At 45.4% G+C, this 21,634-nt stretch overlaps 2 long non-coding RNA genes across 2 annotated transcripts; one reads left to right on the top strand and one right to left on the bottom strand.

Annotated features, from left to right (window-relative positions):
- Positions 1–859: 859 nt before the first annotated feature.
- On the bottom strand, positions 860–6,057 carry LOC310666266. The gene is made up of 2 exons (XR_014505827.1): positions 6,002–6,057; positions 860–1,964 (listed from the first exon to the last, which is right to left on the bottom strand). It is a non-coding gene; the product is annotated as an uncharacterized lncRNA (long non-coding RNA).
- Positions 6,058–11,049: 4,992 nt separating this feature from the next.
- On the top strand, positions 11,050–15,213 carry LOC310666250. Its single transcript, XR_014505807.1, has 2 exons — positions 11,050–11,097; positions 14,145–15,213. It is a non-coding gene; the product is annotated as an uncharacterized lncRNA (long non-coding RNA).
- Positions 15,214–21,634: the final 6,421 nt, after the last annotated feature.

The raw sequence follows: 21,634 nt of genomic DNA, 5'->3' as shown, positions 1-21,634 counted from the left end.
CCCCCTGCAATGCAAGAATCATTCACCTAACATGGAGCTCGAACCCACAAACCTGGAATTAAGAGTCTTGTGCTCTACCAACTGAGCTATCCCAGCTGCCACAAATGGGCAACCAGGTTCCTATGAGGAGCCCAAAAAAGCTCAACAACTCTGGGTCACCCCCCCCCCAAAAAAAATCTCAGCAACTCTGGGCAATCTCCCCCCATTTTCTTAATTTGGAGTCCCCCAAAATAGGGGAGTCTTATACACGGGGGCCTGTTATACACGTAAAAATATGGTATATCAATTTTTGTTTCTCTCATTGTCTCATTCTATTAATCTTAAGTTCAGTTCTCCACACTTCCACATCAATTTGTGATTAATCAAGTTACTTACTTTAAAAACCATTCCTGAAAATCCATCAACATCTGCTTGCACATTTTCCTTAATTTTCCTCATAATTTCCCCTATTTCCCCCCCATATTAGGCAGTTTTGCCTAATATGAACATCTTTACCAAGCAATTTTCCATTAATATATTTTATTTTTCCATGTTATTTTCACTGATGGGTGCATTTTTTTTTATGCACGCCTGACCACAGTGCATGCATTTAATTTACCCCTTATTTGGCTAGAGGGCTGCATTGCAAAATTCAGAGAATTTTGGATGATCGATGTACCTTTATTCAAATATTGTTTCAGCAAGTATGAATCTGATAGGTCCATATTTAAATGCAAAATGAATCAGATTTCTACCACATCCCTAATTGCACAGGTTGTACAGCAAAAGGGGTGTTTGATTAATGGCTGGCTAAAGTTTCATTTTGTTTGCAAAACGAGGACGACAATACAATGTAGAATCAAAATCCAGCAGCCAGATGTTTTGAATGCAACAAAAGGTTTAATTCAAGAAGAAAGAAGAAAGAAAGAGGAGAAGCAATTTGGACACTGGTCATTTTTCCTTCCAAGCAAGACAAGGTGCAGAATACAAACATGAACAAATGGAATTCAGTTCATTCAGAGATTTAAAATAGGTTTATGAAATTGGGTTGAAATCTGTTTTAGCGGGAAGGGGAGCCTTAAGATGTGCAAAATCATCTAGAAGTCCCTTTCCCTGGGGAATTCTGGGAAATGAGTTTTGATGGAAGGTGACTTGAGATATGGATCCTTAAGGGAGAATCATCAGAGTGCCCACCAATTTCCAGGATATTGTAGAGGGTGAAGGGGACGTGATGTCATCAGTATAAAATAGATGCATGGTCGTCCTTTTTTAAAAATATGGCCTTAGCCTAAATGGGGATGTTGGTAGAACTAGTGTAGAAGCATCAAATTTTGAGCAGAAGGAAGAATATCAAACATTGCCATAGGCTAGATTCCTAGCATAGCTGATCTTCGCTTATTCCTGTTTAATTCAGATGGACACCTCAGCCTTTGGGAGAAATGGAAAGTTATGCCAGTAATTCCATGGGTCTTGCAGCTGTAAATTCCTGGGTCATATGGCAAGTTCCTCTCAATTTAACAGGGGTATCCGCAGATGCTAGCACGACGCCCAAGGTGACCTTTATTCCTCAGGTAGCCCCGTCTTCCCAGGCCATAGCCCCAGCCACCATAACCATAGTGGTCAACTGCACACGGTGTGTTGCCTCCCACATAAACAGGCTCGCAGCTTGCTGACAGAATTGGCCCTGGGAGGGTCACCACAATTGGAGGTGGCTGAATCACAACTTCGGCTGGTGGGATCTGGTTGATACAAGAAGGCCTGACCCCAGCCAGAGTGCCCAGGCTGCCGGATGATTCAACAGCACCGTAGCCACGACCGCCATAGCCCCAGCCGAGACCTCCATGTCCCCAGCCGCCATAGCCAAGACCTCCGTATCCGCAGCCAAGACTTCCTGCTGATCCAAAGCCAACGGTGGGGGTGGAGGCACAGGAAGGTACAGCACACGATGGACCACAGTCAGCCATGGTGTAGTTATGAAGGTGAAACTGGAAGAAAACATATGATTGACAGTGATGAGCTTGCATAAAATTACTCACATCATACTAGAGGAGGGATGGACACTTTCTTCCTTGAGATGTTGCCTTGTCAAATCTTAGAGATGGGTGGATGACTTCCCCTCCTATATTGCTGTTCCTAGGAAGCTGCCTATTACGGATGCTGATGATTACCTTCTTGTGTATCCATTTAACTGCACTACAGTGGTACCTTGGTAGTCGAACTTAATTCATTCCAGGAGTCCGTTCAACTCCCAGAACCGTTCGAAAACCAAGGCGCGATTTCTAATTGGCTGCAGTAGCTTCCTGAACTCAATCGGAAGCCGCGTCGGAAGTTCGGCTTCCAAACAACATTCGCAAACCGGAACACTTACTTTTGGGTTTGCGGCATTTGGAAGACAATTTGTTTTGGAGACAAGCTGTTTGAAAACTAAGGTACCACTGTGTACATTTAAAGCATTATCTCTCTCTCTCTCTCTCTCTATATATATATATATTAGTTTTTTAACATATCATTTTCAACAGTAATTAAACATACTTTTACATCTTATACAACCTTTTTGACTTCCATCAACCACCTCTGAAAATTTTCCAATCTAATCACTTAATATACATTTCTTACTTCACTGTTACATTTAAATCTCATAACTACTATCACTATTCTTTTCCTACGTTGTAATGTTTCATATATTCCCCTTACAAAACTTATTGTAGTCCTACTAGCGTAATTTGTTGATTACAGTTGCTCTTCAAATAGTTTGTATATTTCTTCCAATCTTCTGTGAATCTCTGGTCCCGCAGGTTCCGAGTCCTTCCTGTCATTTTATCTAATTCTGCGTAGTCCATTAATTTTGTCTGCCATTCTTCTTTCATCTGAATTTCTTCTTGCACATTTAAAGCATTATCATACCATTTCAAATGATGATGCCTCCCCCGCCCCTCGCACAGCCCCAGTCCTGGCAGCTGTAGTTTGTAATGGGTGCTGAGAACTGCTAGGAGGTTCCTATTGTAGTTCTGTGAGACAAATAGGAATCTCCTAACCACTCTCAGCACCCTTGATGAACTAAAGCTCCCAAGATTGCTTTTTTGGGGGGAGAGGCATCACCATTTGAAGTGGTACGATACTGCTTTCAATGTATATTGCATGAGGTGCCTGAATCAGACCGTTGGTACTTTGTTGATGCCTGCAGGCAGTGGCTCACCTGCATTTCAGACAGGTGAGATTCCCAGAGCTAACTGGCGAAGCTGGGTGGAACCTAACTCAGTTAGAGTAGAACCATTGAAATGATTGGACTATTGGGATGAATATGCCTAGTCGTGTGGGTTTATCTCCATTGCTCTACTCTGTGTAGGACTAACATTGACTACAACGCACCTGGGATTGAACCTGGAACCCTTTGCATGCAAAGCTCTGCCACCAAGCACTGCCTTGTGCTTTCATTGTGCCCTTCATCCCACTCCCTGCCACCCCCACAAATTACAGTCTAACTATGCAACATTCTGAAATAGTCCAGAATTGAAGAATGTGACATTTGCCATAGTTTTAGGACTAGGAACTTTGGGGAGGGGAGTTTAAGTGAAGGCTAAGATTTTCAGCAAGCTGGGTGTTGTGTCCGATCTCCACATTCTCTGGGAACAGAGGCAGTTTTAGGGTAGCACTACCAGTTCAGCCACACTATGCACTCACCCACTTTGCCCTTCCCTGACATCACAGCAGCTCAGCGATTGAGAGCAAGATCGGTGGGATAACCCACTCCTGCCAAGCCTACCTGCTGTGAGATCAAAAAGCAGATAGCCAATTACTGCAAAGTGATAATCATTACCCTTGCTTGCTATGTGTACGTAGTTGTTGAGCAACTTTTTAAGAAGCGAGGAAGGGGAGATTTCCTCATTATGCCCTCCCACCAGATGTCAAAGAGAGAAAAAAAGCTACCAGACTTTTAGAAGACATCTGAAGGCAGCCCTGTTTAGGGAAGCTTTTAATGTTTAAATGGTTATTGTATTTTAATATTCTGTTGGAAGCCGCCCAGAGTGGCTGGGGAAACCCAGCCAGATGGGTGGGGTATAAATAATAAATAATAAATAATAAATAATAAATAATAAATAATAAATAATAAATAATAAATAATAAATAATAAATAATAAATAATAAATAATAAATAAAATACTGTTATCTGAGGCTTCTTGTGACCAATTCCCAGGGCAACGGAGAGCGGGTAAAGGCTGGGAACACAGCAAACACCCATGAGATGCTTCTACCAAGCTTGTAATTTCTCACAGATTTTTGAGCAGACCACATCAAAAGGCTTATGAGAACTGGTTTGGTAAACACTGACTGCCTGGGTTGAGAAATAAAGGCTTGGGATTTCTGGCAAGAGAGCCACAGAAATACTTTGCCCATGGGCTCTAAATCTAATCAGCATCCCAAATGATTTAGAGAGTTTCTTGAATTGAACTTGAGTCATCTCCTTCCATGCTCCATTTACAGGGATGGGGGAGCAGGCTCTCACTCCAGGCCAAACCTCTTACCCTCTGGACCCTACTGGACTTCTTTTACCTGGCTGGTAAAGCTCTCACCATACTTCTCACCTGCCCAGGTGGAGTGCAGAGAGGGCTGTGTGTCTGTGTAGGAACCTTTCACATGTGGAATGTAGCTGGAATGAGGTCTACTGTGAAGAGGTAAGAGTCCACATCTGTTGCTCCACCCACTATTGCCTCTGGACCCAATCATGTCCCTCCTGCCACCAGCATGTACCTCATCCACAAAGGGATGTCCGTAACGGAATACACCCACTTTCAAATTATGCTTTGAAGACATCAATTAATCTGCAATTCCATGAATTAATCTGCAATTCTTACTTAGTATTAGTAAAGGCAAAGGGACCCCTGACCAAGTCCCCGTGGGGTGACTTCTTGTCACCCCCGCAGACACGGAACCCTGGGTGCACTGCCCCCCATCCCCCCTTGCGGCGCCACTGATCCTACCTAGTGATGCTGGGTGTTTGCAATGTGCCTTAAAAATAATAAGATTCCAGTCCTCATGGTTCTGAATGAAGAAGCAATGGCACCACCCTGCAGATGGGACCCAGATGGATGCACCCAAAGCTTCCTGAATAATAATAAAAATCTTGCCTTTACTTCTTTCCCAGTTTCTGCTCATTTGGATATTGAATTCAATGGTTTCAGTGATCAATCCTGAGAAAGTGCTAGAGCATCGGAGGGGGTTGGATTAGATCACCCTCGTTGGTCCTTCCAACACTACAGTTCTTTCATTCTCTGATTCTCTGTTCAACCCCCAACCTCTCTTGTTAGAGTCTGGAGGGACTCCTGCCTAAAAGCTTGGAGGGTTATTGCCAATCAGCATAGACAATAATGAGTTACCTAGGGTGGGACTGACTAAATACTGAGGCTGACTAAATGTATGGCAGCTTACTACTACTACTACTACTACTACTACTACTACTACTACTAATATTTGCATCTGTCCTTAGCATTATTGTTAAGGACAGATTGATCTAGCTAAGCTTACAGATTTAAAAAGGGAAATGACTCCACAAAGAACTTATTTCAATAACCAAAACTATAAAATGCACTTGAAGACAGACATGTATGCCATTTCCCCACCAAATGCCTCCATAAGTTTCAAATCTCTGCACTCTCTCAGTCTTGACCTCATCCTCTAATATCTCATTTACTAGGGGGTTTCAATTCCAAGAAGTATGTAACATCCACACACCCTCAAAATAAATAAACAAATAAAGGAACCTGCTTTGAAAATAATTACTAAGAATGTGGGGAGTTACGTTGACCAGAGATGGGGGAACTGGTGGCCCTCCAGATGTTGTTGGACTCTACTACCCATCAGCCCCCACTAATACAGCCAAGAGTCAATAATAAAAAGAGTTATAGAGAAATAACATCTGGGGAGAAGCAGAATTCCCTATCCTTCGCATTGTCTTTTGTCGAAACTCTTCTGTAAGTGAGCCCTTTCTGCCTGGAATGACAGATCTTTCTCAAGGTTGACTTACCCAGTTCTCTGGACAACAGAAGACTGATGCAATGTCAAGTTGTGCTTTTGGTGGACTTCTGAACATTTTTATACCATTCTTGTCACCCATCCCAGGTGGTAAAGAACCTCCGTGTAGCGCCGCAGGGTTTAATTACCTACCCCAACTCAAGAAGCAGGAAACAATTGAACCCCCAAATTATTTTAATAAACTTAACACGCTAAAGCAAAGACTTCCTGTATCATGTTCACCACTTGAAAATAACCACTGCAGCCCAGCCTTTTAATGCTCCATTGCTCATTTTCTCTTCCCAGCAATTTGTCTAATCGGCGCTCCTTTTGTTCTGAAATGGCAACATGCTGCCCAGGAATAGGTTGCTGATCTTAGCTGGAAAACCTGGAGAAATTTCCCATGAGAAACTAGCCAATTCACACTTTGCAGAATTGGGTTTCTGACTTTGGGAGGGGTGAATGTACTTCACTATGGCCCAGGGGAAAGAGACTCAAATTGCTCTCTTTGTCAAGAAGGGGTCTCCAAGCCACATGGGGCTTTATTCCCCCCCCCCCAATAAATATGGAAAGCATAACATCAAATGCAACATGCATAACAAAACTTGACTCTGAACATATCCCTGGTGCTACAGAGGGGGGAAAAGGGGGACGGACGGACCTGAAGCAACACAAAAGGACACAAAACTAGAAGGACACAAAACTCGAAACAGAAATCTGGAGGGCTAAAGGGAGTAATTTATAAATTTGCAAGTGTTTAGATACAGTGGTACCTTGGTCTACGAACAGTCCTGTTAACGAACTATTCGAGAAACGAACTCCGCAAAACCAGAAGTAGGTGTACGGGTTAGCGAACTTTGCATTGGAAGCCGAACAGTGGAAGGGCACCAGCAGCGGGAGGCCTCAGTAGGGAAAGCACACCTCCGTTTAAGAATGGATTTGGTTTAAGAATGGACTTCAGGAACAGACAGGGCCATCTAACCCATAGAGGCTAGTGGTGCGGGGCGCCAAGTTCTGGAGGGCACCTGGCAAGAGTCCAGGGAACACCGAACGAGCGGGCTGAGTGAGCGAGGGTGCGTGCCCTTCTCCCGCTGAGTGTCGGCTCGGTTTTTTTTTCTTTTAGCCTGCAGGCGCTGAATTCTGCAAGCCCACTCATTCGGTGTGCTGCCTGCCATGGCCACCATGGCACGAAGTGGCCAGCTGAGCTGGGAGGTGCCGCATCCAGCCTCCACCTCTTCTCCACTGGAGGAGCCGCCCTCCAGCCGCTGCCCGCCTCCTCCAGCCCTAGAAAAAGGTCGACAGCTCTGGGAAGGAGGGGGGCACCAGAAGGATCTTTGCACCATGACTCTGGGTATGCTTAAGATGGCCCTGGGAACAGATTAAGTTTGTAAACCAAGGTAAAGGTAAAGGGACCCCTGACCATTAGGTCCAGTTGTGACCGACTCTGGGGTTGCAGCGCTCATCTCGCTTTATTGGCTGAGGGAGCCGGCGTGTGGCCAGCATGACTAAGCCGCTTCTGGCGAACCAGAGCAGCGGACGGAAACGCCGTTTACCTTCCCGCCAGAGCGGTACCTATTATCTACTTGCACTTTGACGTGCTTTTGAACTGCTAGGTTGGCAGGAGCAGGGACCGAGCAACGGGAGCTCACCCCATCGCGGGGATTTCAACCGCCAACCTTCTGATCGGCAAGTCCTAGGCTCTGTGGTTTAACCCACAGCGCCACCCGCGTCCCTTGTAAACTGAGGTAAAGGTAAAGGTACCCCTGCCCGTACAGGCCAGTCTTGACAGACTCTAGGGCTGTGCGCTCATCTCACTCTATAGGCCGGGAGCCAGTGCTGTCCGGAGACACTTCCAGGTCACGTGGCCAGCGTGACAAGCTGCATCTGGCGAGCCAGCGCAGCACACGGAATGCCGTTTACCTTCCCGCTGGTAAGCGGTCCCTATTTATCTACTTGCACCCGGGGGTGCCTTCGGACTGCTAGGTTGGCAGTCGCTGGGACCGAACAACGGGAGCGCACCCCACCGCGGGGATTCAAACTGCCAACCATGAGATCGGCAAGTCCTAGGCACTGAGGTTTTACCCACAGCGCCACCCGCGTCCCGTAAACCAAGGTACTATTGTACAATACCTGGACAGTGAAGATCTGGACTGCTCCCTGTTGCCACAAAATAAATTCAGCACATGGAAATCAAGCAACTAGGCTACTTTTTAAGGCTGCCTTGCCTTCTCATCACTATCTATTTGCCTGTTCCACTCATTGCCTCGGTCTCTTGCAACCTCCCTCCATCTAATGCGTTGATTTGGCATTGCTTTTCTGCTTGCCGTTCAGACCAAGGAGACAAAGGGTTTTGGAACGTTTGGTTTTTGGAACGGACTTCCGGAACAGATTAAGTTTGAGAGCCAAGGTACCACTGTATCTCCAGTTCTTTGCAGAGTACAATAATAACTATGACAACACTAAAAGTAGTAATTATTGGTAAATCCCTGTTCACTGGACAGAATGAAAAGGGCAAAGGGGGAACATTAGCACCCCCTACAAAGGAAGGAAGGGCAGAATCAAGACTAATCTTCTAAAAAGTTATATTGGGGGGAAAACCAAATCACTGAATTTCATAACATGGCATTATTATAGAACAATTCTGCTTAATTAGCAAAGAACCAAAAAAAAAAACAAAACCCAACAGTTGTGTTTAGATGACAACTGATTAACACCTTGAAACTTGTTTGTTAACACCTTACAAAAGACATTAGATGCTCTCAGTAAATAGATTAGTCAACTCTTTTGACCTGTGGCTACTGTTTCCCATGAGGAAGCAGGAAACATTGGTGAATTAAGAAGCTTTCAAAACCAAAAATGCTCCCATTTGCACATTTGCAGACTTTGCACAGATGACATCTTCTGAGAATATGTAGCTTTAATAAAGTCATCCGCACCCTTGTAAATGTTTTTCTGTGATGCTCACATATGATTTGATGGCCTTAAATGTTCTAATTGCGCTGGAGTTTCACATTGCTCAATAACCTTAAGAATAGCATGTCTTCGAAATGGTCCCCCAAAAATGTAAACCTTAAAAATAAGAATATTGGCTTTTATCCACTGACCAAACTAACTGTGAACCTATTTGGTCTTCCTTCAAGATTCCTCCACCAAAAGAAGGGAGTCACACACACCATCAACAGTCACAAAGGCTCTCTTTTTACGCAAGGGGTGTTAATTGGGGCTCCAGCTCCCATCATCTCCGGCAAGCATGGTCAACGCTTAGGGATGGATTTTATTGCAAGATTGCTTAGATCAGGCTTCCTCAAACTCGGCCCTCCAGATGTTTTTGAGACTACAATTCCCATCATCCCTGACCACTGGTCCTGCTAGCTAGGGATCATGGGAGTTGTAGGTCAAAAACATCTGGAGGGCCGAGTTTGAGGCTTAGATGGTCAGGCTAAATTTGTGGGGTATAAACGTGATCCAGACTTCACAGCAGATCTTGCAATGGCCAGATCTAACCTCCAGGTTCATAGACAGTGTGTGTGGCTCCCTTCTTGACCTTTACTCCTCAAGATAAAGGTAAAGGACCCCAGGACGATTAGGTCCAGTCAAAGGCGACTATGGGGTTGCACCGCTCATCTCGCTTTCAGGACGAGGGAGCCGGCGTTTGTCCACAGACAGCTTTCCGGGTCATGTGGCCAACATGACTAAACCGCTGCTGATCGGCAAGGACGGCAGTTTGAATCCCCGCGATGGGGTGAGCTCCTGTAAATATCCAACTATAAAGCTACGCTGGAAGCTGCCAAGAGTGGCTGGGACAACCCAGTCAGATGGGTGGGATACAAATATTTTTTACAGTGGTACCTCGGGTTAAGTACTTAATTTGTTCCGGAGGTCCACTCTTAAACTGAAACTTTTCTTAACCTGAAGCACCACTTTAGCTGTGCCACCGGAGCATGAATTCTGTTCTCATCCTGAAGCAAAGTTCTTAACCTGAAGCACTATTCTGTAACCTGAAGCGTATGTAACCTGAGGTACCACTGTATATCCAAAGGAGCTGTATCTTTCAGAGGCTCATATCTTCCTCCACTCTCAGGATTCACACAGAGGGCTTTGTTTGGGTTGTGTGAGAAAATTCTTTGGATTCAAACAAATTCAGTGGAATAATAATAATAATCATAATAATAATAATAATAATAAATGCTTATTAGGGACCCCTGACCATTAGGTCCAGTCATAACCGACTCTGGGGTTGTGGTGCTCATCTCGCTTTATTGGTCGAGGGAGCCGGCGTATAGCTTCCGGGTCATGTGGCCAGCATTACTAAGCCACTTCTGGCAAACCAGAGCAGCGCCTTTTACCTTCCCGCTGAAGCGGTACCTATTTATCTACTTGCACTTTGACGTGCTTTTGAACCGCTAGGTTGGCAGGAGCAGGGACCGAGCAACGGGAGCTCACCCCATCGTGGGGATTCAAACCGCCGACCTTCTGATCGGCAAGTCCTAGGCTCTTTGGTTTAACCCACAGCACCACCCGCGTCCCAACTAAATAAATGCTTCCAAGGTATTAATAACTCCAGCTGTGTCCTCTGCTCAGGGCCTTTATTAGTGTCTAGGGATTGAGCCTTCCTGGGAGTAGTCGATGGTTAATGGAGGGAGGTTGGGAAATCTTGGTCTTCCAAGGTGAGAGGTTGGGAGGAGAAAGCAAAGATCTCAGGTGTGAGCTGGGAAGTGTACTACCTTCTGTGGGTGGTAAGAGTTAAGCACTACCTTTTAGAGAGGACTCCATGTTCTTTTTTAAAACTCTCTGTGACTGTTTTCGTTCTTGTTTTTTTTTAGTCACGTTAGTTTTCTATATATTATTGTATCATGAAAAAAAGACTTTAATAAAAATATTAAACCTAAAAATACCCACCACTTTTTTTGTGCTTATTAAAAAGAAATGGACTTATTAAAGCAAAGCTACATTACAAACAAAGGAAGACTGGTATCTAAATTAAAAATCAAGAAGGGGAGGCTCCAAACCACTGATGATGCCATCTGAACTGTATAAAAGTTCAAGACACACTGGGCTCTTCACTCGATTCCTTACCTTTCCATTGACCTCTGCTTCTCAGAGAACCAGGTAAGCCCAGCTTTCATGAATGTATTTTCAATGGTTTGTGCATTATATTAGACAGTGTAGATGCATGCTGACATCTTCACTTGATCCCTTACCTTTCCATTGCCTTCTGTACCTCAGAGAACCAGGTAAGTCCAGCTTTGGGGAATGTATACGATGGTAGCAATACTTAAAGTAGACCCATTGACATTAATGGACACGAGAAACTTGAATAAATCAATTTCACCAGGCCTACTCTGAGTAGCACATCATTAGACAGAAGCCAACTGGAGCAGTAACTCTTTTATCTGAGCTAGAAAGATCAGAGGCAGTGTGTGTCCGACTGAACTTCGCTGGAGAAGAGAGGACTTTTGGTAAGAGGTGTCCTTTCAGAATGATAGCACATAATCTGTGTTGGCCTCCCAAGGTCAGAACCAGCCCCTTGAGTTGGTCCTCAAGATAGAGTGGAGGTATACTCAGGCCATACTTGTGGGCTCCCCAAGGTTTGCCACCTGTGGGGGGAAAGCTAGTAGTCTAGATATGTCTTTGCTTTGATTCATCAAAGCCCTTCTTATGCTCTTTTCTCCTGGAAACTAACATGTGGGTAGAGTACACTTTACTATCTTGCACAATCTAAAATTCTCACGACTCCATATTAAACCAGTTAACATTCCCAAGCCACTGCAGTCATTATTGATGCTGTTTCCATGAAGATCTTCACGTTGGGCAGGGTTGGGGAACTGATTGCCCTGCAGATGTGCTTCTACTGCAGCTTCCATCCTCACAGACCACCATCATCTGAAGTGCAACAGGATCCTCCCCCCTGATGATGGTGGGCTTCCCATGGGGGCATAGGAATGGCCACCGAGAGACAGAGTAATGGACTAGATGAGGATGGTGAGGATTTATTAAATCTGTATACCAAGCTTCATCCAAAGATCCTAGGGCTCTTCACAACAAGGAAGTGCAAACTGAGAATACAAAATACAAAATAAAACAAAAATAAATCAATACCACCCCCCAAAAAACCCACATTTTAAAAGCCATAGAATGTTAATCAGCCAAATGCCTGGTTGAAGAGAAACGTTTTAGCCTGGTACCGAAAAATATGCAAATGAAGGCCCTCAGATGATGATCACAGGCTCTGCTTGGTTATATGAGGAGAGCAGGTCATTGACATGTTGCAATCCTGAGTCATTTAGGGCTTTAAAGGTCAAAAACAGCATCTGGAATTGGGCCTGGAAATTAATTGGCAGTTGAATCAGGATCGGTGTAATATACCGTATTTTTCTCTCTATAAGATGCACCAGACCACAAGACGCACCTAGTTTTTGGAGGAGGAAAAGAAGAAGAAAAAAATATTCTGAATCTCAGAAGCTAGAACAGCAAGAGGAATCGCTACGCAGTGAAAGCAGCGATCCCTCTTGCTGTTTTGGCTTCTGGGATAGCTGCGCAGCCTGCATTTGCTCCATAAGGCGCACACACATTTCCCCTTACTTTTTAGGAGGGAAAAAGTGAGTCTTATAGAGCAAAAAATACGGTACTCCAACTGTCTTGCTCCAGTGAGCAACTGGGCTGAATAATAATAATAATAATAATAATAATAATAATAATAATATATTATTTATACCCTGCCCATCTGGCTGGGTTTCCCCAACCACTCTGGGTGGCTTCCAGCCGAAAATTAAAACAATACAGCATCAGACATTAAAAACTTCCCTAAACAGGGCTGCCTTCAGTTGTCTTTTAAAAGTAAAATAGTTGTTTATTGCCTTGACATCTGCTGGGAGGGCGTTCCTCAGGGCAGGCACCACTACCGAGAAGGCCCTCTGCCTGGTTCCCTGTAACTTGGCTTCTCACAGCGAGGAAACCACCAGAAGGCCCTCGGCGCTGGACCTCAGTGTCCGGGCTGAACAATGGGGGTGGAGACGCTCCTTCAGGTATACAAAACCTAGGCTGTTTAGGGCTTTAAAGGTCAGCGCCAACATTTTGAATTGTGCTCAGAAACGTACTGGGAGCCAATGAAGATCTTTCAGGACCCGTGTTATATGGTCTCGGCGGCCACTCCCAGTCACCAGTCTAGCTGCCACATTCTGGATTAATTGCAGCTTCCGAGTCACCTTCAAAGGTAGAGCACATTGCAGTAGTCCAAGCTGAAGTTACTGAACCATCTTCAGAAGCAGCCCTATGTATAACGTATTGCAGGACTCCGACCTAGAGGTTGCCAGAGTATAAACAACAGGACTTAGGCTATTCTTGCACAACTGGGTCATCAGCTCAAGCTGATGGAAGGCCCTCTGCGCCACTGAGACCACCTGAGCCTCAAGCAACAGCAAAGGATCCAGGAGTACCCCCAAGCTACTTGCCTGCTCCTTCAGAGGGAGAGTAACCCCATTAAGAGGAGGCAACTTCCCATCTGCCCAGTCTAGGGAACCTCCCACTAACTGCCTCATTTCTATCTGGAATGAGCTTCAGTTTGTTGACTCTCATCCAGTACATTACCAAGGCAAAATAGTGGTCCAGCACATCCACTTTCATACCTGCAGATGATGTGTGCCATCAGCAAACTGCTGACACCCTACTCCTCTCAGCAGTTTCATGTAGATGCTAAATGACATAGGGGATAGACATGAACCCTAAGGAGTCCACATTGAATCCCCAAGCATCACCCTCTGGAAATGACCATCCAAGTAGGATTGTAACCACCTCAAAGCAGTGCAAAACTTGGACAGCCGCTCTAGAAGGACAACATGGTCAATGGCATAGAAAGCTGCTGAGACGTCAATGAGAATTGACATGGACACATTTCTGCTGTCTCTCTTCTGACAGAGGTCATGATCTTGTACCAGAAGGGCTCTTCTTATGGGTAACAGTGAGGGAGGGCGTTTGTACAAGACTATAAATAGCTAATGTGGTTTCCTCCAAATGATCTGGACTTCAACTCCCATCATTCCTGAGCATGTGGCCTGATTGATGGATTTTGCATTCCAAATCATTTGGAGAGCAACAGGTTGGCTGCCCCAGGTATAAATATTGCATTCCCCTTTTTGATATTTCTCACTTTGTTTCAGATTAACCTCCACCAACCCAACATGGTTCACTGTGGTCCATCTTGCGCTGTCCCATCCTGTGCCTCCACCCCAGTTGTGGGTTTTGGATCAGCAGGTCATGGCTACAGAGGTCTTGGCTATGGCCTTGGCTTTGGTCATGGAGGTTTCGGCTGGGGGCATGGAGGCTCTGTTGAATCCTCTGGATCCCTTGGCACCCTGGACGGTGTTATCCCTTCATGCATCAACCAGCTCCCACCAGCAGAGGTCGTGATCCAGCCACCTCCCAGTGTCCTGACCCTCCCAGGGCCCATCCTGTCTGCTAGCTGTGAGCCTGTGTCTGTTGGAGGCAACACTCCATGTGCTGTTGGGGGTTATGGCTATGGGTACGGCAGAGGGCTCTTTGGGGATGGTTATGGTTACCTTGGAAAGAGGTCTTTGTTGGGTGGCCGTTCTGGTATCTGTTCATACCCCTGCTAAACCCAGATGGATGACCCCCTTGAAAACTCAGAATTTGGAACTGTGATATCCTGGCTCATGCCTGAGTTCATGCACTCACATTTCAGAAAGGCTGAGTGTGCACATTGCTACAGGAAAAGAATGCAACTTGTGGATGCTCAGCTCCCTCTGAAAAGCCTATTTTCATGCCTTTTCTTGCCTTCCTTTTAAAAAAATATGTATATGTCCCTCTCTTTGTCTTCTTATATATAAAACAGCAAGTCTGTTCTGCAAGCCTCCACTCTGCACTAAGCTACACAATATGTCATATGTGAACTTAGAGTTCTTGAGTTAAAAGCTTTCCCCTTGGGTAGAAGAAGATGCAAGCAATTCCTTGCAATGACAGTGCTCTGCCTGATTGGTTTAGCCTGTGTTTATGTGTGGTTTTCAATGTATCTCATGATTTATCTCATGGATGGGAAACCTCTCTCTTGGCCCCAGGTGTTCTTGGACTCTAGCTCCCACCATCCCCAGCCAGAATAGCCAATGGTCAGGGATTATGGGAGTTGTAGTCTAACAACATTTGGCAGGGTCTACTGTAAAAGCAAACTGTCCACTCTGCTTTCATTAAAGCTCATTCATCAATCTCTTATAAGCCTTTTTGTCTTGTTTTATCTAATTCCTGAAAAAATCTCTAGCAGAAAGATTGTTATAAGCCAGGGGTGAGGAATCTTTCTTTAAATATTGCATTTATCTGCTCATTATATACATACATACATACATACATACATACATACATGTGTATGATTTGCACACCCCCACAGTGTTAAGAAACTCACTTATGTAACTCAAACAGAGTCCAAAGCTTTGTCTTTCTTACTTCAGATATTGTACATAACAGGGAGATATTCAAAGATGCAGAAGAAAAACTCACTCAGAACCACACAGCCAATAAGGGCATGTGCTAACTCAGTAAAGACCATCCCATTCAGCAATGCCTCCTGTTGGTTGATTTTCCAATATCAGAAATAACTCTTAAGTTACAGACCGAATGATCCCTGCTGTTGCACACACTGTGGGACACATCTCTCTGCATGCCATTTCCTGAGACACCCCTTGGCTACAAACCTTAATAAGCCAAATAATTCCTCAGCATCAGACTTTAGACCTGAATAAAAGCCTGTACATGGAGATATTTGACTTACATTCCAAGATAGATAGCAATTTGTTAGGGTGGTGGGGTCTTTGTCCAATTCATAATGCAACCGAGCCCTATGAGTCTGATCAATTCACATTCCAAGCTGAGCAACAGGGCCGGCCCTCTCATGAGACAATGTGAAGTCACTGTCTCAGGTGGTAGGATCTACAAGGGCAGCAGATTCGGCCTCCAAGAAATGAATTGGACACTGCTGCTGCCACACACTCTTTCGAGGCCATAACTGCATCCTCCTTGGCAGATCCCCCCAATAACATCTCTATAGTGGCCTCCTAACAGTGGGGACTGCCTTCTGAGGTCTTCTGGGTTCTGCACCCATCTGGAGTGATTCAGTGCAGCCCCACCCATAATGGCCTTTGATTTCCACTTCAAGCACTGGGCGAGGTTGATTTGATTCCCCTGCATATCTTCTTTCAGCCCCTTGTTACCAATGTAGATCTTTACTCCCCACTTGTTCCTGATGTAGCTCTCTTCATTCACCCCTTCTTCCCAGGCGGGGTGGTTTGCACCATTTTGCAGTTCACCTCAGGTGCCAAAATGTATTGGGCCAGCCTTTCTGGGCAATTATGGACTTTGGCAATGACACTGATCTGAAACGACACAGCCCAAATAGGGATAGGGAAGAAATTTGATTCAGTTAGCAGTTAATTGTGAACCAACCTACCCTGCACTTTCTGAAACAATACAACAAAAACATAGCTATGTTTTGAGCTACACTGACCAGAGTTCCCTCATTTTCTCAGGGTTCTCCTAAGAACTCTCAGCCCCCTTAATGAACTACAGCTCCCAGAATTCTTTGAGTGAAGCCATGACTGTTTCAGGTGGTATCATAGTGCTTTAAATATATGGTGTGAATGTGGCCTACCTCTTTGCTTCCCTCAAAATGCCTCCAATTTAACCCCACCCCTGCAAAGCTAAAACATTTATGCTTTGGGCAAAATTCAGTAGTGAGCTAATGAGAGGGTTGTGTGCTCGGTTGCTCACCGCATCTCTCCATGAACGACTGATGCAGCTATTTTGCTTGCAACAACCCATCCAAATCGCACATCTTGTGTGGGTGATAATGGAGTTGATTCTTGGAAATTTGTGCAAATGACAGAAGCTGGAGATTGGCCCACTATCATCTTGCCTTGACCCAAAGTTACTATTATGATTATTATTTTTAAATGCTTTTTACTAGGAAGTGTTGCTGACTCAACTGTCTTAGAAAGCTAAGTGTATGCTTGGCAATGATGGGGGAAAAGAATTGTGAAAAGGCCTTTTTAGATAACATCTTAACAAGGTGCAGAACCTTATTAATGCACTGCCCCACCTTCATAGGAGCACATAATCTCTTAAAATTGCTGACATTTCATCCTGCTGGCTTTCTTCAGGATGGAAACACACAGTCTTCAAAGAGATTAATTGCCAACAAGATTAGTGGTACTATACTATAGAGAGAACATGGTTGTTGTTTTCATGCACTTTGTGCTTCCAATCAGTGGCATGTTTCAAGGTAAGTTTATGAAGCTGAGCACCCTTTGGAAGAGAGTAACAGCACTGGTGGCTGGTGCCCATTGAGACAGGTAGGCAAGGAGACCCAACAGTGGGTGGAGCCACAGCCAGTGAGAGGCAAAAGCAACTCATTCTAGCTTTGTCCCCATCCTCCTCCTCCTCTCTGGTGAGTTCTACAAGGAGAAACATTGAGGACAAGGAGAAGGGAGCTGACAGGCAGTTGAACTATCTGGCCTCGTTGTATGAAAGCAGGCAAGTGAGGGCTGGCTGGTTAGTTGGTGGGACAGTATCCCATTCACCCCAATGAATCATCCCCCAATGAATAACAGGGACTTATAGTGCCTTTGCATTATCAGTATTTTCCCCCATTAGTCATGTGTCTTGCCCTGTTAGATGATGAAGAAGAAGAGATTGGATTTGATATCCTGCCTTTCACTCCCTTTAAGGAGTCTCAAAGCGGCTAACATTCTCCTTTCCCTTCCTCCCCCACAACAAACACTCTGTGGGGTGAGTGGGGCTGAGAGACTTCAAAGAAGTGTGACTGGCCCAAGGTCACCCAGCAGCTGCATGTGGAGGAGCGGAGACGCGAACCCGGTTCCCCAGATTAGGAGTCTACCACTCTTAACCACTACACCACACTGGCTCTGGAGCAGGATAGAGATGAAGGACTAAAGTTTTAAGGCTCAGCTGAGAATATATGGGATGGTATGAACAGGTTATCTGCTGAGGTTCAGTGAGATGTTTGAAAAACCACAAATCATTCCTTAAGATAGAGGTTCTGCTGAGCTTTCCTAGGCAATGGAGTTTATGTAATCATTTGGGGGGGGGTGTAAGAAGAGCCCTGGTGGATCACACCACAGAAGAGCATTGATCTTCCCTTGGTGAGTTGGGGTCCACTTGTGGGTTGCAGCCTGATCCAAGGTGGGTTGCAACAGGAACACTTGTTGTTGTTAGTCATTCAGTCGTGTCCGACTCTTCGTGACCCCCATGGACCAGAGCACGCCAGGCACTCCTGTCTTCCACTGCCACCCGCAGTTTGGTCAGATTCATGTTTGTAGCTTTGAGAACACTGTCTAACCATCTCGTCCTCTGTCGTCCCCTTCTCCTTGTGCCCTCCATCTTTCCCAACATCAGGGTCTTTTCCAGGGAGTCTTCTCTTCTCATGAGGTGGCCAAAGTATTGGAGCCTCAACTTCACGATCTGTCCTTCCAGTGAGCACTCAGCGCTGATTTCCTTAAGAATGGATGCGTTTGATCTTCTTGCAGTCCATGGGACTCTCAAGAGTCTCCTCCAGCACCATAATTCAAAAGCGTCAATTCTTCGGCGATCAGTCTTCTTTATGGTCCAGCTCTCACTTCCATACATCACTACTGGGAAAAACACTACCACCATGCAAATATGTGGTAAAAGATAAGAAATGCAAGTATTGGCCAAAAGTGAGTCCTGGGTCTGAAAAGGGTGAAGATACTTGCTCTGGACTATTTCCACAGTGGCCAGTCAGATGCCTCTATGAAGACCACAAGCAGGACACAATGACAATAGCCCATATCTAGAGCTAGCCAACAGAGGGGGGGTGTATATTTGGTGACATAGTTTCTCAGCAAACAGCACATATAGTAGGTAAACTCCCACAGGAGGAATGATTTTCCTCCCAACTTGGATGATTTTAAAAGGGGATTGGACAAATTCATGGAAGATAAGGCTCTCAGTGTGGTATAGTGGTTAAGAGCAGTAGACTCGTAATCTGGGGAACCGGGTTCGCGTCTCCGCTCCTCCACATGCAGCTGCTGGGTGACCTTGGGCCACTCACACTTCTTTGAAGTCTCTCAGCCCCACTCACCTAACAGAGTGTTTCTTGTGGGGGAGGAAGGGGAAAGAGAATGTTAGCCCCTTTGAGACTCCTTAGGGTAGTGATAAAGCAGGATATCAAATCCAAACTCTTCTTCTTCTCAGTGGCTACTAGCCACAATGGCTATAATCTGCTTCAATGGCAAGTGGCCATAATGCTTCTGAATACAGGTCGCTAGAAACCATAGGAGAGGGAGAGTGCTTTTGTGGTCGGGACTTGTTTCCCATTGGGGCATCTGGGTGGCCACTGTGAGAATAGGATGAGATGAGCCATTGGCCTGATCCAGCTGGCCTCTTCTTATGTTATTAAGAAAATGGTTAGCCAGGAAGCCCACAAGGAGGGCAATCTCCCCCTTTGATGTTTGTCTCCCAGCAATGGGTATGAGGAGAGGTATACCGCCTGTGAACCTGGAGGGTCAGATCTGACCATCACTAGATCTTATATGATGGCCAGATCAGGTTTATACCCCACAATTTTATCCAGCCAGTCTAAGCAATCATGCAAGGAAATCCATCCCTGATTGAACTCACTTGGACGACTGACTAAACATCTTACGGGATTGGGCCGACTCAGCAGAATATGTTCAAAAGAAGGAAAACAGGGTGTAGAATGGTGTGTGCAAATTCTGCTTGGAGCTAATGATAGCTTTATTTCCTCCCCACCCCCAACCCCGTCCTTCTGTCTCATTGGGCTAATTAATGTAAATTGAGGTTATAAATCCACAGAAATCGTTTTGCCGATAGCTAATACATAAAACTTATGTAACGAAGGGGCGTTGGCCTCTGGGGCCAGCAGGAGGGGACCCTGACAAAAATGTATAAAATAAACCTAAAGCCTGGCTAGGTGCATCCAGCACTGACTCTTGGGCTCCTTTCATCTCTTCTCTCCAGATATATTGGTAAGTAGGGCATCTATCAGTGGATTTTCACCAAGGGGAATAGTCTGTGTCTGGGTTATGTTGCAGTGTAGTGGTTAAGAGCGGTAGTCTCGTAATCTGGGGAACCGGGTTCGCTTCTCTGCTCCTCCACATGCAGCTGCTGGGTGACCTTGGGCCAGTCACACTTCTCTGAAGTCTCTCAGCCCCACTCACCTCACAGAGTGTTTGTTGTGGGGGAGGAAGGGAAAGTGGAATGTTAGCCGCTTTGAGACTCCTGAAGGGGAGTGAAAGGCAGGATATCAAATCCAAACTCTTCTTCTTCTTCTTCTTCTTTGAACTGTGGAGTTCATATGAATGAATGCTCCTCTGTATGGCAAATAAGTTTTTTTGCTTTTTTTTTGACACAGCTAGGGTGTTAGGGGCACAGGTGAGATAAGGCCTTTTCCTTTACCTGCTATTTTTTTCTGGGTAAAGGTAAAGGGGTAAAGGGACCCCTGACCATTAGGTTCAGTCATGGCCGACTCTGGGGTTGCAGCGCTCATCTCGCTTTATTGGCCGAGGGAGCCAGCATACAGCTTCCAGGTCATGTGGCCAGCATGACTAAGCTGCTTCTGGCAAAACCAGAGCAGCACACAGAAACGCTGTTTACCTTCCCGCCGGAGCGGTACCTATTTATCTACTTGCACTTTGACGTGCTTTCGAACTGCTTGGTTGGCAGGAGCAGGGACCGAGCAACGGGAGATCACCCTGTTGCGGGGATTCAAACCGCCGACCTTCTGATCGGCAAGCCCTAGGCTCTGTGGTTTAACCCACAGTGCCACCCGTGTGCCCTCAAAATGTCCAGACATAGCCTGACCTCTTCAGGGAAACTTGTTGTATTTAACTTTGTACAGTGGTACCTCTGGTTAAGAACTTAATTCGTTCTGGAGGTCCGTTCTTAACCTGAAACTGTTCTTAACCTGAGGTACCACTTTAGCTAATGGGGCCTCCTGCTGCCATGTGATTTCTGTTCTCATCCTGAAGCAAAGTTCTTAACCCGAGGTACTATTTCTGGGTTAGCGGAGTCTGTAACCTGAAACGTCTGTAACCTGAGGTACCACTGTATCTGTCCCAGAACCACCTATCTCCTCTGTCTACCATCTGTCCATCATATATGCCTCAGCACCTACCTTATCTCTCTCCCTAAACTGCCACCTGGCAGCAGCCATTCCATCAGAGCGTCTTGGGAGTTATTGACACCACACCCATAAGAAAGCCTCAGGCATCCTAATTGGGTGAAAAGGTGATATTTATTCAAAATATAAGAACACAGAGAAGTAGTCTTTGACCTATTCAGACACAGGAATCCATTTTAACTCAAACATACAATTAGGGATCCACTTATTCATCTTTTGCTGTATATCAACATGGTGGTGGTGCTTCTGTTGTGACCCAACCCACCAGTTGAAGACCAGTGACACACACAGATTGGCTCTGTTCTAAATGTGGAGTATCCCCATCTCCTTCCCCGAGGGTGGCATCCTAAGTCTTCTTCAAGGGGGAATTGAGCCTCATCATCTTTGCTGAAAGCTTACTTCCAGCAAGCACCTCCTACCCCGGAACTGTGCCAACTGATCATTATAAGAACAACTGTTTAAGAA

This window comes from Podarcis tiliguerta (assembly GCF_965153285.1).
Source record: "Podarcis tiliguerta genome assembly, chromosome: 16".
Classification (NCBI taxonomy): Eukaryota; Metazoa; Chordata; class Lepidosauria; order Squamata; family Lacertidae; genus Podarcis; species Podarcis tiliguerta.
Note: the sequence above shows the minus strand (reverse complement) of the source record. Positions and strands in the feature narration are given on the sequence as shown.